The sequence below is a fragment of the Culex quinquefasciatus genome, chromosome 2, assembly GCF_015732765.1.
Source record: "Culex quinquefasciatus strain JHB chromosome 2, VPISU_Cqui_1.0_pri_paternal, whole genome shotgun sequence".
In the NCBI taxonomy this organism is placed as follows: domain Eukaryota; kingdom Metazoa; phylum Arthropoda; class Insecta; order Diptera; family Culicidae; genus Culex; species Culex quinquefasciatus.
In genome coordinates, this window is record NC_051862.1 from 165,934,496 (window position 1) to 165,951,037 (window position 16,542).

A 16,542-nucleotide genomic window follows, 5' to 3' on the forward strand; every position below is an offset into this window, starting at 1 on the left:
AACAACCGCAGTCATTTTTTTTGCCCAACCTTCCGATCCTACCCCTAGAATCGGATCTGAATACATAAAAAATGTTGGTAGTTCGAATGTCATGTCATGTGGTAACAACTGTTATCAATCAAATGAGGGTGTTGGGATATGATCGAATGTGTTTTTTTGTAGTTTTACTTTTCCGTTTGAATGAAAGTATAAATGTTTCAATCAACAATCAACAATCAACAAACAACAACAACAATCAACAATCAACAATCAACAATCAACAATCAACAATCAACAATCAACAATCAACAATCAACAATCAACAATCAACAATCAACAATCAACAATCAACAATCAACAATCAACAATCAACAATCAACAATCAACAATCAACAATCAACAATCAACAATCAACAATCAACAATCAACAATCAACAATCAACAATCAACAATCAACAATCAACAATCAACAATCAACAATCAACAATCAACAATCAACAATCAACAATCAACAATCAACAATCAACAATCAACAATCAACAATCAACAATCAACAATCAACAATCAACAATCAACAATCAACAATCAACAATCAACAATCAACAATCAACAATCAACAATCAACAATCAACAATCAACAATCAACAATCAACAATCAACAATCAACAATCAACAATCAATAATCAACAATCAACAATCAACAATCAACAATCAACAATCAACAATCAACAATGAATTTGTATTAATCTATGTATTTTTGTATTTTTGTATTTTTGTATTTTTGTATTTTTGTATTTTTGTATTTTTGTATTTTTGTATTTTTGTATTTTTGTATTTTTGTATTTTTGTATTTTTGTATTTTTGTATTTTTGTATTTTTGTATTTTTGTATTTTTGTATTTTTGTATTTTTGTATTTTTGTATTTTTGTATTTTGTATTTTGTTTGTATTTTTGTATTTTTGTATTTTTGTATTTTGTATTTTTGTATTTTTGTATTTTGTATTTTTGTATTTTTTTGTATTTTTGTATTTTTGTATTTTTGTATTTTTGTATTTTTGTATTTTTGTATTTTTGTATTTTTGTATTTTTGTATTTTTGTATTTTTGTATTTTTGTATTTTTGTATTTTGTATTTTGTATTTTTGTATTTTGTATTTTTGTATTTTTGTATTTTGTATTTTTGTATTTTGTATTTTGTATTTTTGTATTTTTGTATTTTTGTATTTTGTATTTTTGTATTTTTGTATTTTTGTATTTTTGTATTTTTGTATTTTTGTATTTTTGTATTTTTGTATTTTTGTATTTTTGTATTTTTGTATTTTTGTATTTTTGTACTTTTGTATTTTTGTATTTTTGTATTTTTGTATTTTTGTATTTTTGTATTTTTGTATTTTTGTATTTTTGTATTTTTGTATTTTTGTATTTTTGTATTTTTGTATTTTTGTATTTTGTATTTTTGTATTTTTGTATTTTTGTATTTTTGTATTTTTGTATTTTTGTATTTTTGTATTTTTGTATTTTGTATTTTGTATTTTTGTATTTTTGTATTTTTGTATTTTTGTATTTTGTATTTTTGTATTTTTGTATTTTTGTATTTTTGTATTTTGTATTTTGTATTTTGTATTTTTGTATTTTGTATTTTTGTATTTTTGTATTTTTGTATTTTTGTATTTTTGTATTTTGTATTTTTGTATTTTTGTATTTTTGTATTTTGTATTTTTGTATTTTTGTATTTTTGTATTTTTGTATTTTTGTATTTTGTATTTTTGTATTTTTGTATTTTTGTATTTTTGTATTTTTGTATTTTTGTATTTTTGTATTTTTGTATTTTTGTATTTTTGTATTTTTGTATTTTTGTATTTTTGTATTTTTGTATTTTTGTATTTTTGTATTTTTGTATTTTTGTATTTTTGTATTTTTGTATTTTTGCATTTTTGTATTTTTGTATTTTTGTATTTTTGTATTTTTGTATTTTTGTATTTTTGTATTTTTGCATTTAAGTGCGTATATTTTCAGTGATCCACGGATTATCCAGATTTGGAATCTACAAGTCTACCATCGAATGTCAGCAAGTTAAAACCATTTTGATTATTTTTTTTTGTTTAAATGTTCCAAAACAACCACTTTGAGTTCAACACAAAACAAGGTCAACTCGCAGCGTGACATCCGTTAGTGACACGTGTACCCAAAACCACATCAAATCAGCGTTATTAACCTCTATAATGTTGATGTTTAGAGGAGGAGGCAGAGCTGGAAAAGGTCGTTAATATATGAAGGGAAATGTGTGTCATCCTAACTACAACGTGTAATCGTTTACTCGTTTACGCTGCCACCCAATAGAGGAGAACATGTGTGCTAGTGTGCGTGTATGGGTGGTCGTGAAATAATAATCAACCCTGACGGTGGGTGGTTTTAATGGCTTTTGGGGGGGCACAGCGGAAATTACCTAGAAGACCTGAAAATGGGAACGTTTACGCAGCAAGGTACTCCCAATATAGAAAGTGAGTCTGGTAATTATTGTACATGATTTACACCGTTATTATAGTTAACGATTCTGTTTTTGTCAGATTGCAGAGTTGTCATAATTTATTGATTTTTATGACAAAATGTAATCAGTGAAAAAGAATAATCATAACAAAAGTTCTATTTTCTCGCTTCTTGGAACGAAGTAAATGAAAAGGCTCTTTCCCATAAAAAGCACTCCCCACAAAATCAAGTAATGTTATCAACGCTCTCCCTGTTCAAGCAACATCATCATCGACACAATGAGCATTTCTTTTATCGACGATTTTATTCATAAGTACGTGGAAGTTCTTCCCCACCCCATCGCCAGACGCTGACTTTTCCTACGCTCACTCGGCTGGAAAAGAACTTCCAAACAGACCAAAGCTCAAAAGAAGTACTCTTTTGGGGCAAATTAGTTTCACTTCTTTGGCAAAGCCTTCAACCGGCGCTTTTCTTTTCCACATGAATCGGTTTTTGTCTTGTAAATGCTATGGAACAAAGTACAGACAACCGTACACATATCCTCCCACATCGAAGCCAGTTTTCCAGCTGAACAACTTTCACAAGCCGAAACACTTCACCACACATTATCGTTCCCGTCGTCGTCGTCGTCATCATCTTCGGAAAAGTTGTTGGCTGGGCTTGGCAATAGCAGCACTGACGGAATTGATCTTTCCCACAGATAATCCTGCGAGTAGCTTTGGGTTTTCCGAATGTTGGGAGGGGAGGAAAAGCGCAACAGTTGCTGGTTTGAGCGGAATGTTGGCTTTCCGGAGGATGTTGAATTAACTACTCTGTTGAGGAAACGTAGTCTTTGGCGTAACACAGAAAGAACTGCTCACACAGAAAACATAATAAAAATTTAAACAGAATGCAGAAACAAGTAGATTTTTTTAACAGATTATTTTAAAATAATTTCTCAGATTAAAAATCGTGAGAAATCCAAACGAGTTACTTCTCCTGAGGAAAAAGTCAAACAAAGTGAAGTCGAGTGAGGCAGGGAGGTGGCAAAAGCTCGATCCGAAACGGAATTAACTTTTCGCTCCAGTCAGACTAATTCTCCTTAAATACGCTCCTCAATCCCACTTCCACCCAACAACCCCACCCCTTTTTCATCTCATCCAAAGTTGAGTTTTTGCGGAGGTTATCGGGAAGATCAAACCGATGGTGTCGTCTTGTGCGTGAGAGTACAAATCGCAAAGATCAACAAAATCTCCAACACCAGGCCCCCAAAAGTGCCATCTGTGGAACTCAAAGTTTTGAGAGAGGGGTTGAGAGGAAGACGGTGCCAACGAGAAGGTGTTACACCAAAAGCAAGTTTTAATTATATTTCACCGAACGGAAATTGGTTGTCATTAGCTGAGAAGCGAACAAAGTTTGGGCTTTAAATATTAATTTTGTGATGTTTCTTAGTTGGAAATTTAAAATTCCAATTTATGGTGAGTTTGCCTAACTCCAGGAGACAGCAAAATGGGCGAACTTGGTTTGCCTGCTTTCAGGGGCAATCTCTATATAAAAATAGATAATAAAATGGGTTTACTACAACTTGAGGCTTACCGTTCTCAAATGATGTATTTTTCCTTACCTAAAAAGAGAAAGAAAAAAGGAAAGTTAGTCCTTTGTCTGCTCGTGCGCTCACACAATGCATGAGTTAATGCTGAAATGAGTAAACTTCCATTCTTAAACTATCGTTAACAAAGCTCTCGAAAAATTTCCACAGGGAGAAGTAAAAAAAACGCACACACACAAACACACAAAAAGCAGCGGAAAATATTTTGCTGGAAAATTCACTCCCCATTCATTTCGAAAGGGCCAGATCGTAAAACGAAACTTTTGCGTACTCTCAGCTTTTTTTTGTAGTTGAAAAACTCTCGACGACGAAAATTTTGGCAGTCTACTGCAGAATAGCTCAATTAAAAGAATGTGTGTCCCCGTTGTGGAAAGTTTTTACTATGGCAGGACGGCTCGCTTTGGTGAGACTCTGAAGCATTTGAAAAAATGTTTGCATTTGTCATGCTTTTGTTTTTTTGCAAGCATTCGTAAGAAGTGAAAGTTTTGCGTTTTTGTACATTTTATGATTTTTGCGGAGCGGAACAAACAAAAAACAAAAAACAAAAAACAAAAAACAAAAAACAAAAAACAAAAAACAAAAAACAAAAAACAAAAAACAAAAAACAAAAAACAAAAAACAAAAAACAAAAAACAAAAAACAAAAAACAAAAAACAAAAAACAAAAAACAAAAAACAAAAAACAAAAAACAAAAAACAAAAAAAAAAACAAAAACAAAAAACAAAAAACAAAAAACAAAAACAAAAACAAAACAAAAAACAAAAACAAAAAACAAAAAACAAAAAACAAAAAACAAAAAACAAAAAACAAAAAACAAAAAACAAAAAACAAAAAACAAAAAACAAAAAACAAAAAACAAAAAACAAAAAACAAAAAACAAAAAACAAAAAACAAAAAACAAAAAACAAAAAACAAAAAACAAAAAACAAAAAACAAAAAACAAAAAACAAAAAACAAAAAACAAAAAACAAAAAACAAAAAACAAAAAACAAAAAACAAAAAACAAAAAACAAAAAACAAAAAACAAAAAACAAAAAACAAAAAACAAAAAACAAAAAACAAAAACAAAAACAAAAAACAAAAAACAAAAAACAAAACAAAAACAAAAACAAAAAACAAAAAACAAAAAAAAAAAAAAAAAAAACAAAAAACAAAAAACAAAAAACAAAAAACAAAAAACAAAAAACAAAAAACAAAAAACAAAAAACAAAAAACAAAAAACAAAAAACAAAAAACAAAAAACAAAAAACAAAAAACAAAAAAATGCATAGCCCAAAAGTATTTCTTCTGCAATTACGGTTTTTATATTTTATTTATTTCTATTTTTTCGCAAAAAATGTTTAAATTATTCCTATGGCTATGCTAACGATGTCAGAAATTTATTTTAATTGTGTGTTTTCATCAAAATTTAATCAAATTTATGCTTTTTTAATTATTTTCTACTAATATGGCGGTCAATCATTTTCAATCAGAACACGCGTTCAGTGCCATATTTAAGCATTGCTTTTTGTTTGCGATAAATGCTCTTTTAGGAGCTTACGGTTTTAAGTGAGCTTTCTGCATGCCTAATGGCACTTGACAGCTACAACATCCTTGGTTTTAAAGAAGCATGCGATAAAACCGTTTGGCATGGCATTGCCATCTGGTTTTGTCTATTTCAAGCCTTTATTAAAACATTCATAAAACCTTTTTGATAGCCAGTCGGCTTTAATTTTCACCAAGTTTTATGTCTGAGGCATAAAACCTTGTTAGAACCTATAAATTAGCTCTTGCTTATTGGTTGCGGTGAATGCCCAAATAAAACCAGCAATCAAGATGCTACCATACCTCGATAAAACTAGTTGGTGGCTAGTTGGTTTAAAAATGTTACTTGGGTGATGAAAAGAAAATATAAGTTCTACATTTGTCACATGTTTTTTGATCCCCTAAGTATCATTCAGCTGTTTGCATAGCACTCACACTTCTTACTATCGTATCAATTATGTCGTTTTATGGCATTACACCAATTCAAATTTAGAACTTTTTAGCGACAGTTTCCATTACCGCAAAGCTTTTCGCTCAAACACTGCTGCGGCAAAATGACAAAATTTATAAAAATGACTCCCCAAAACAAACCACCCTAAAACGGCAGACTGGCTGTCTCCCTCAAAGTTGGAACCACTGTTCGGAGGCTTGCAGAGACAAGCTTAAAAGCTTGCCGCCATTAAAGAACGAGAAAAATGACAAAAGTGCCCGTACCTTGGAGGCACTTTCTTCTGCAAGGCGTAAGTGAGTGTTGCTGTTAATTATCCGCCGCGCGTAATGGTTGAGGGAATACAAACCCAACCAACACTACTCTGCAGAAATCCCCGCACAACCTTAACAAGACGATGTCGTCTTTGCGGCGGTAAGCCCCCGTTGAATTATGGTGGCACCTTCACCGGCAATATTACGGTTACCGGTGAGCCTGATTTAGAGTAATGCCTAAATAGGGGGTCACCGGGACGAAAATGGCAGCACTTAACCCAACTTCCATTAAAATCATCCACTTTAATCAGGCCAATCACTTCTAACGATTTTCCGCCTTTAAGCTGGGACAGACCCCTGGCTCTGATGGATCCGGTGAACCGTGTGCGCCCATCATGGGAAAGGAGGGAACTCAACCGTGTACTAGAGAAGAGGGCCAGCCTCCGAGCCTATGTCGTTCAATGGTCCGGGTGCTGTATATGGGCCTCTGTCCTCATGGCTGGGTCTCCGTAGCAGCAGAAGCTAAATTAAACCGTACAAATGTATGGAGAAGGGCTGGCAAAAACCTATTTCCGGAACACACCAGCAACGTACTGCTGGGAAGGTGTGAATGTGGACGAGTTTGTAGTAGCGCTGGGATATGCTCTACAATGTAACGTTGCAACGTTGACAGGGGTTACATGTGAACGGAAACTATTTTTTTAAAGGAAAAAACAGGTATTAAACCGTTATAAAAAGAACATTCTATTTGGGACTTGAATTAAGCTCAAATTGCTTTTGTTATTGCAAGCAACTAACATGTTTGTTTTTCTTATGTAACTGACACGTCTTACAGGTAATACGCTAAGTATTCGCAAATCGATTTTTGATTGAATTTTTTGATTGTTTAAAAACTTTCTCTACAAGTTTTCTTCAAAACCTCGCTCATCATTTAGCAATTAATACTTGAAGGTGAAGTATGTTAGGAAAAAATAGAGAAAATGTGAAATATATCTGCACGGAGCACTACTTCCATCCAAAGTTAGATTCCTAAATATTGGAAATTCAATGCACTGCATTACCAAAGCTGTACAACTCGATCCTGAAATGTTATTCATGACTTAAAAAAGTATTTGTTTTTTTTTTTTGGGCTAGGATAGTCACCATACAAATGAAAGTATTAAAAAATGTGTACAGCCAGATTGCAGCAGGATAGCGCAGCATATGGAACCCGCCTCTAGATGGGGTTTGATCTAAAAAATCTTCAAAAGCCAATTTTTTTTATCAATTTTTGATCTGTTAAAAGCATTGAAAATAAGAACTCTTAAATTTTTTGAATGTATAAGGGTTTGAAATTTTGCTTGTATTATGAAACTTTGACAATATTTTTTAAAATGTCATTTTGTTAGGGGTCAAATTTGGCTATGTTATTTACTAAAATTTCCTTTATTTCATGTTAAAAGAAGTATGCAGTAATTTTTGTAGTGTCCAGACTATGCTTCTACGCATTTATTTAAAATTTAAATATTAATGGTGTCATTCTAGAGCAAAAATGTGAAAACAAGCAATAATTCTATTTTTTTAATTATTCAACATTTTTACAAGTTACAATTTTATTTTTTACAATTGCATTTTTATTTTTTATATGTGTAATTTTTTAAATAATTAAATTTACTATGAATTAAAAAAACTGAAATGTTGCGAATCTTTTTTTAAACAATTTTTTTATTATTTTGCTAAATATTGAAAAAATACAGCATTTTGCTCAACTCATTTTACTGATACAACTTCTGATGAATATGATGTTTAGATGTGCTTCCTTTAGGGGATATTTCAGCTGATAAAAATTCAGCAAAACATACGAAATCAGACCAATTTTTTTTTTGCAATAAATAATTTGCTGTATAAGATTATTTAAAAAACACGTTTTTGAATTCATTTTGAGCAGATTTTAGAATACTGTGAAATTGCTGTGAAGTTTAAAACTATTTTTTTTTCGCTCAAAATTTTTGAGGAAATAGCCTAAAATGTTACAAAAAGACTCACGAAAAAACGAAGGCTACAAAGAGCACCTCGATCCGACATTTCGTGTTGAATTGATTCGCGTTCGAACAAAACCGTCGAATTTTTTTTTTTTATTTATGTAAAATTGTCTGGGGAATCGATTCCCACTATCGATTCTGAAAAATGTTGACGTTTAGACCACTTTTCAAAAAAAAAAAAAACAGTTGTAGTAAATGATTTTTGTGTTTTTTTAGGAGATACATACCATCCTGCATTTTTCGTGAGTCTTTTTGTAACATTTTAGGCTATTTCCTCAAATAATTTGAGCGAAAACAAATCGTGACATAATCATCAAAATTAACATTTAAACTTAAAAACTGAAAAATTTCATAGAAGTGGCGTGTATTTTTGTTTCAGTGTATTTTTTTCCAGAAAGCCCGTCCAATTTCCTACAAGTTTGTCTTTGACCACTTTTTGATACGATGCAACGGCTTCGAGATACAGTAATTTTTAAATTACAGAATACAAAAATATTTAAATACCTTACGCCCTTCTCAAATGTTCTTTTCTAGTACTATTGGCTCCATATACACAAAAATGGCTTATATAGGCCTAGGATAACATGCGTACAAAGTTTCATTGAAATCGGAGAGGGTCGGGTACAAAAGTACCAGAAAAATTCCTGATTTGAGCTGGAATTGCTCTAAAGGAAATGAGTTTTCTCATTTTTTAATTTGAAAGTAAGAATTGTGAAAGTATTTTTGAAGAATTTGGTGACTGAACCAAAAATGTAGATTATGATAACTACTGACAAAGTTAAAAAAAATATTATCAATTTTTTATCACTAAAACTCGATCTAGACTAAATTTACTTCATATGAATCTGTTTTTCAATATTGGTTATGTTTAAATGTTTATGTTTTTAAGGACCAGAAGGCTTTTATCCATTTTGATAATTTGATTCATGATCCATTTTTAAACTTTATTTTTTTTTCCTAAACTGCAGAGAAAATCCTTATAAACTATTTTAATTTCCTATCTAAAAGTACATAATGTGTGTGTCAAATTTAAACGTGTTCTTTAGTTGTTATACAGCAATTCTCCATGAAAACAGAATTGGTCGGAGGATTCGTATTAATTACACCCGTATGTTTTTTTTTTTAAATGGTTTTGCAAATACGACATTTAGAAAAACATAAATCCAATCGATTTTTCATTCGTGTTTTCAAGCAAAACTAATGCTAGAAAAGGTCGTATGAATCTATAAAATACCGTTTTGACGTTGTCCGGACCAAAGAACTTATGTCTGAAATCATGTTTTATTTTTTTTTATTATTAAATATGGGTAATTCTCCACAAACTCACGCGAACTCGGGAAAAGTTGCCCCGACCCATCCTCGATATCGTGAATCTTTGCTCTAATAAGTAATTTGTGTCCCTGATCACGAATCTGAGCTCCATTTCTCGATATCCTGTGACGGTGGGGCGATACGATCCTTTCATTTTTCTAGATTTTTACTAAGACACGTTTTTAGCGATTTAAAGTTCAAAACCATGAAGAATTGATGTCAAAGGGGCTACAGCTGTGGGTGGGTTGAATTAGACATATTAGACAATTTAGACGATTTCACTGTTCACAAAAAATAGGTACAGTATTTATCAGTTGTGAATACATAATCGACTCAAGCGATTGCTTTTAAAAATCCTGATCCAATTTTTGAAACCCGGTTTGATGTACGTGCGTCCGTGGCATTAGCTTATTTTCATGATTTGGGAACCCCTGGTTACTTCACATGTTCAGTGCCTTCCCTGGAACTATTTCCCACCGATCTGCGATGACCGTCACAGAGTGTGTCCGCATTCACCTCCATGTTCCGTCTCATCAGTCCGCGCCATTGTATGTTCGAAGCTGTGAAAAAGTTCTTTTTATTCGTCGGGTAATCCATTATAGCATTCTTCCATCTGCGTCCATCGTGTAGCCCAGCCTTTTCCCAGACCAACCTTCACCGGTAGGCTTCAACAGCATGGCTCTGTTTGGATGATTGCGATGCTTCGTTTGATTCCCTGTGCAATCTAAATCTCTTTTGATGCACTTTAGGGCTGGAAAATAACATTTTCATTGAGTTTGGAATAGTGTTCCAATTGTTTAATTAGTTACGCCCTTAAAAGCGTTTCGTCCGTCACTTGTCCACATGTGCGACAAAGTGGTCATCCCTAAGCTGGTTTGCAGGATCATACTCCTCCTGCATCGAGACCTGGCTCCGTTCAAAGTGGAAAAATAGTGTTCAGGAAACTTTGTGGACCCTGAAGGAGCACTGCTTCAAACGGAATTACAATGATTTACCTATCTGTGTCGTTTATGGCTCTCGGTTGTCGGAGCTATTCTTTATTGTAGAATCCGGAGAAATGCAAACGAGTTGCTCTTCTGGGCTTTTGCGCTGTCGAGGTGGACGAGCAGGAAAAAGGTTTTTTTTTTTCTAGTGAGAAAATGTGTACACGTTAAAATATCCAATTGATTTTTAATTTGAACTCTTAAACTTTTTTTTTTATTTCAAAAAAAAAAAATGGTTTGGTTTAATTTTTTAAGTTCTTATTTTAAAGCGCACACTCCAGCTTGTGCAACCCGTAAAGCTCATCACAACGGAAAATTGAACGTATCGGTTCGGATCAGCTGGTTTCCCGTGGGATGATACAACTTTGTATTTGTTACAAACAGCTCAGAGTGTAAACTATATGAAGTGAATGCAAGTGACAGCAGGCAAAAAACGTGATACTTTGTAGCTCGAGATGACCAACGTCTGTTTGAAACTTTTTGGTCTGGAAGGTTTCGTGGGAATAACTCTTGAAGTTTGTTTTCACCCGTTCACTGAATTCTATTATTTGATTCGATAACCTTTAGAGAAAAAGTTTTCTGGACGAGTGCTTGATTTGACAGATATTACTTTCCTTTGATGAAATCAGCCAAATTTATTAATTCCAGTCCACTAATTAAACTTTACTGCCGTCCAATGTTCTGGTTTCATCGACCAAGTCATAAATTTCAGTCCGTCCACCAGCTCTGACCGATGGTAGCTCACAATAATAATTATTATTATGACACGCAATATAATACGAATTCTATTCAGAGTACACCCGGCCACTAAAGGAACCGCCACTCACTCTGCTCTAATCAATTAATTCGCCTTTTGTGGAAAGTCCAATCAGCCGAACCAAAGTCCTAGATCAAAACAACAATAATTCCACTCCCCACCCACCTCTCAAACCCAAGCTTCCCACAAAGCACAATCTCGCCACCCAATCAAGCTTTTCTACTTTCCCTGCTTTTTGGAAATTTTGTGGCCCGGAGTTCGGGCAAATCGAGCCCAAGTCCCAAGGACGTCATCCAATTGACATTGGGCGCTTAATTTCCATATAGCCGTGTGCATGGTCGCGAGCCGAACTTGAACCTTGGTCGAGCGGAAAGTTCAGGCGAGCTTTGCAAGCGTTTTCTTTCGAACCCCTCCGGGGCTCCATTTGAAGTGTGCCGAAGGACAAACGTGATGGCGAAAGGTCGATGTCGATGATGGTGATGGTGATGATGGAGTTTCATTTCTATGGAAGATTAGACGAGATTTTCAATCGAAAAACATGGTCCAAATTTGGTGAAACAGAAAGTCAAATGTTTTTATTGAGGTTTTTTTAAATAGAAGTTTAAGGACAAAAATAGTGTTTTTCTTTAGACGATAGTCATAAAAAAATCAACAAATCAAATCAAATTATTCGCTCTACAGCATTGCTTTGGCGTTTTCGATTGCGAGATTCCTACTGGAAACTAGGTATCCGAAAGATTGATTCTTCGCGGAGAAAAAAGGGTTTCCAAAATCGTGAACAAGCGTTCATGAAAATGGAAACCCCGAACAAAGTGTTCAAATCCCATGGAACGATTTTGAAAAACGTATTTGAAATTTGAACACATTGTTCGTGGTTCCCATTTTCATGAACGCTTGTTCACGATTTTGGAAACTCTTTTTTCTCCGTGCAGGGAGACGACTCCTACACCTGGACTGAGCTATCGACCTAAACAAAAAATCTCGTCTCGAAAAATGCCACCGGGACCGTCTGGGATCGAACCCAGGCCGACTGGGTGATGTAGTATCCGTCAGTTACTATAATAAGTAGTGCCAGCTGTGAGAACCTAATTGTCAGTAGGTACAGTTAAACCTCGCATATGCACCTCATATGGGGGTTTCTTATGCGAAGCACGCATATGCGAGGTACAGGGCTTATGGGATTTTGGCTATATGGGAGACATGGGCTATATTTTTATAAAAAATCAACTAAACTATACAAATTTATAGTGTTTTGGAATCGTTATGAAGTCAGCTTTACAGCTACACCAAATTTACATGGTTTACGATGTTCTAGGTCATCCGAAACTTCGTCAAGTTAAGGCCTATGTGTTCAACGCCGTACAAGTATGAGGTAGGCGATTTGACTGTGGTTTTTGACCACAGGTCATATCCGGATAAACTCAGGGAGGTTCAGGGACTAGTCTACCGATATGTGGTGATGTTCTGGGTCTTCTGTAGAGTCCCTGAAGGTACGTCCGATGGGTCTACCGCCGTAACACGGCAGAGGTCGGTGGTTTTTGACCTCAGATCATATCCGGATAGCCTCAGGGAGGTTCAGGAACTAGTCTACCGATATTTGGAAATGTTCTGGGTCTTCTGTGGAGTCCCGGGAGCTACGCCTGAATGGTCTACCGCCGTAACAAGGCAGAGGTCGATGGTTTTTGACCTTAGATCATATCCAGATAGACTCAGGGAGGTTCAGGGACTAGTCTACCGATATGTGGAGATGTTCTGGGTCTTCTGTAGAGTCCCTGAAAGTACGTCCGATGGGTCTACCGACGTAACACGGCAGAGGTCGGTGGTTTTTGACCTCAGATCATATCCAGATAGCCTCAGGGAGGTTCAGGGACTAGTCTACTGATATTTGGAAATGTTCTGGGTCTTCTGTCGAGTCCCGGGAGCTACGCCTGAAGGGTCTACCGCCGTAACAAGGCAGTGGTCGATGGTTTTTGACCTCAGATCATATCCGGATAGCCTCAGGAAGGTTCAGGGACTAGTCTACCGATGTGGGGTGATATTCTGGGTCTTCTGTAGAGTCCCGGGAATTACGGTCAATGGGTCTACCGCCGTAGCATGGCAGAGGTCGGTGGATTTTGACCTAAGATCATATCCAGATAGCCTCAAAGAGATTAAGGGACTAGTCTACCGATGTGTGGTGATGTTCTGGGTATTCTGTAGAGTCCCAGGAGTTACGGTCAATGGGTCTACCACCGAAATAAGGCAGAGGTCACTGGATTTTGATCTTAGATCATATCCAGATAACCTCAGGGTGGTTCAGAGACTAGTCTACCGACTTCTGGTAATGTGCTGGGTATTCTGTAAAATCCCGGGAGCTACGGTCAATGGGTCTACCGCCGTAGCATGGCAGAGGTCGGTGGATTTTGACCTAAGATCATATCCAGATAGCCTCAAAGAGATTAAGGGACTAGTCTACCGATGTGTGGTGATGTTCTGGGTATTCTGTAGAGTCCCAGGAGTTACGGTCAATGGGTCTACCACCGAAATAAGGCAGAGGTCACTGGATTTTGATCTTAGATCATATCCAGATAACCTCAGGGTGGTTCAGAGACTAGTCTACCGACTTCTGGTAATGTGCTGGGTATTCTGTAAAATCCCGGGAGCTACGGTCAATGGGTCTACCGCCGTAACAAGGCAGAGGTCGGTGGATTTTGACCTCAGATCATATCCGGATAGCCTCAGGAAGGTTCAGGGACTAGTCTACCGATGTGTAGTGATGTTCTGGTTCTTCTGTAGAGTCCCGGGATTACGGTCAATGGGTCTACCACCGAAATAAGGCAGAGGTCACTGGATTTTGATCTTAGATCATATCCGAATAGCCTCAGGACGGTTCAGGGACTAGTCTACCGATGTGTTATGATCTTTTGGGTCTTCTGTAGAGTCCCGGAAGTAACGGCCCTGAGGCTATTCGGATATGATCTGAGATCAAAAACCACAGACCTATATCTTGTTATGGCGGCAGATCCATCGGCCGTAACTCCCAAGATCTTACAAAAGACCTATCACATCGGTAGACTAGCCCCAGAACCTCCCTGAGGCTAACCGGATATGATCTGAGGTCAAAAACCACATACCTCTGCCGTGTTACGTCGGTAGATCCATCGGACGTAGCTCCCGGGACTCTACCGAAGACCCAGAACATCACCACATATCGGTAGACTAGTCCCTGAACCTCCCTGAGGCTATCTGGATATTATCTAAGGTCAAAAACCATCGACCTCTGCTTTGTTACGGCGGTAGACCGGTCGGTCGTAACTCCCGGGACTCTATAGAAGACCCAGAACATCACCTCATATCGGTAGACTAGTCCCTGAACCTCCCTGAGACTATCCGAATATGATCTGAGGTCAAAAACCACAGAACTCTGCCGTGTTACCTCGGTAGATCCATCGGACGTAGCTCCCGGGACTCTACAGAAGACCCAGAACATCACCACATATCGGTAGACTAGTCCCTGAACCTCCCTGAGGTTATCTGGATATAACCTAAGGCCAAAAACCATCGACCTCTGCCTTGTTACGGCGGTAGACCCTTCAGGCGTAGCTCTCGGGACTCCACAGAAGACCCAGAACATTTCCACATATCGGTAGACTAGTCCCTGAACCTCCCTGAGGTTATCTGGATATAACCTAAGGCCAAAAACCATCGACCTCTGCCTTGTTACGGCGGTAGACCCTTCAGGCGTAGCTCTCGGGACTCCACAGAAGACCCAGAACATTTCCACATATCGGTAGACTAGTCCCTGAACCTCCCTGAGGCTATCTGGATATGATCTGAGGTCAAAAAACATCGACCTCTGCCGTGTTACGGCGGTAGACCCACCGGTCGTACCTCCCGGGACTCTACAGAAGACCCAGAACATCACCACATACCGGTAGACTAGTCCCTGAACCTCCCTGAGGCTATCCGGATATGATCTGAGGTCTAAAACTATCGACCTCTGCCATGTTACGTCGGTAGACCCATCGGACGTACCTCCCGGGACTCTACAGAAGACCCAGAACATCACCACATATCGGTAGACTAGTTCCTGAACCTCCGTGAGGCTATCTGGATATTATCTAAGGTCAAAAACCATCGACCTCTGCTTTGTTACGGCGGTAGACCCGTCGGTCGTAACTCCCGGGACTCTATAGAAGACCCAGAACATCTCCACATACCGGTAGACTAGTCCCTGAACCTCCCTGAGGCTATCTGGATATAACCTAAGGCCAAAAACCATCGACCTCTGCCTTGTTACGGCGGTAGACCCTTCAGGCGTAGCTCTCGGGACTCCACAGAAGACCCAGAACATTTCCACATATCGGTAGACTAGTCCCTGAACCTCCCTGAGTCTATCTGGATATGATCTGAGGTCAAAAAACACCGACCTCTGCCGTGTTACGGCGGTAGACCCACCGGTCGTACCTCCCGGGACTCTACAGAAGACCCAAAACATCACCACATACCGGTAGACTAGTCCCTGAACCTCCCTGAGGCTATCCGGATATGATCTGAGGTCTAAAACTATCGACCTCTGCCGTGTTACGGCGGTAGACCCATCGGACGTACCTCCCGGGACTCTACAGAAGACCCAGAACATCACCACATATCGGTAGACTAGTCCCTGAACCTCCCTGAGGCTATCCGGCTATGATCTGTGGTCAAAAACCACAGTCAAATCGCCTAACTCATACTTGTACGGCGTTGAACACATAGGCCTTAACTTGACGAAGTTTCGGATGATCTAGAACATCGTAAACCATGTAAATTTGGTGTAGCTGTATAGCTGACTTCATAACGATTCCAAAACACTATAAATTTGTATAGTTTAGTTGATTTTTTTATAAAAATATAGCCCATGTCTCCCATATATCCAAAATCACATAAGCCCTGTACCTCGCATATGCAACTCTTGCGACAAAACCGAATCAGGTGGAATGACTCGTATATGCAAAGTTGCATATGCGAGGCGCTCTTATACGAGGTTTAACTGTACTCGAAATGTATAATGTCGTCGTACATTTTTATAGCATTGAGCCGAGAGATCAAGAGATAGTCCAGAGTCGATCTCTTTCCCTGCCGACCGTCGTCGGGTCAAGTCGCAGAGTGTAACATCTTGTGGTGAATAATAAATTGTTGTTTCAATGGTTAAAGCGTGCGTTTCTTGTTC

General features: G+C 37.0%; 1 protein-coding gene and 1 long non-coding RNA gene across 6 annotated transcripts in view; both read right to left on the reverse strand.

The window, feature by feature from the left end:
• Window positions 1-16,542, reverse strand: part of LOC6051146 (calcium/calmodulin-dependent 3',5'-cyclic nucleotide phosphodiesterase 1A) — a 660,139-nt gene that overhangs the window by 395,689 nt on the left and 247,908 nt on the right. The window lies entirely within an intron of this gene.
• LOC119767905 overlaps window positions 1,890-16,542 on the reverse strand; it is a 101,082-nt gene continuing 86,429 nt past the window's right edge. Inside the window, exon 4 of the long non-coding RNA XR_005277782.1 lies at window positions 1,890-4,068. This is a non-coding gene — a long non-coding RNA (uncharacterized LOC119767905). The remainder of the gene's footprint in view (window positions 4,069-16,542) is intronic.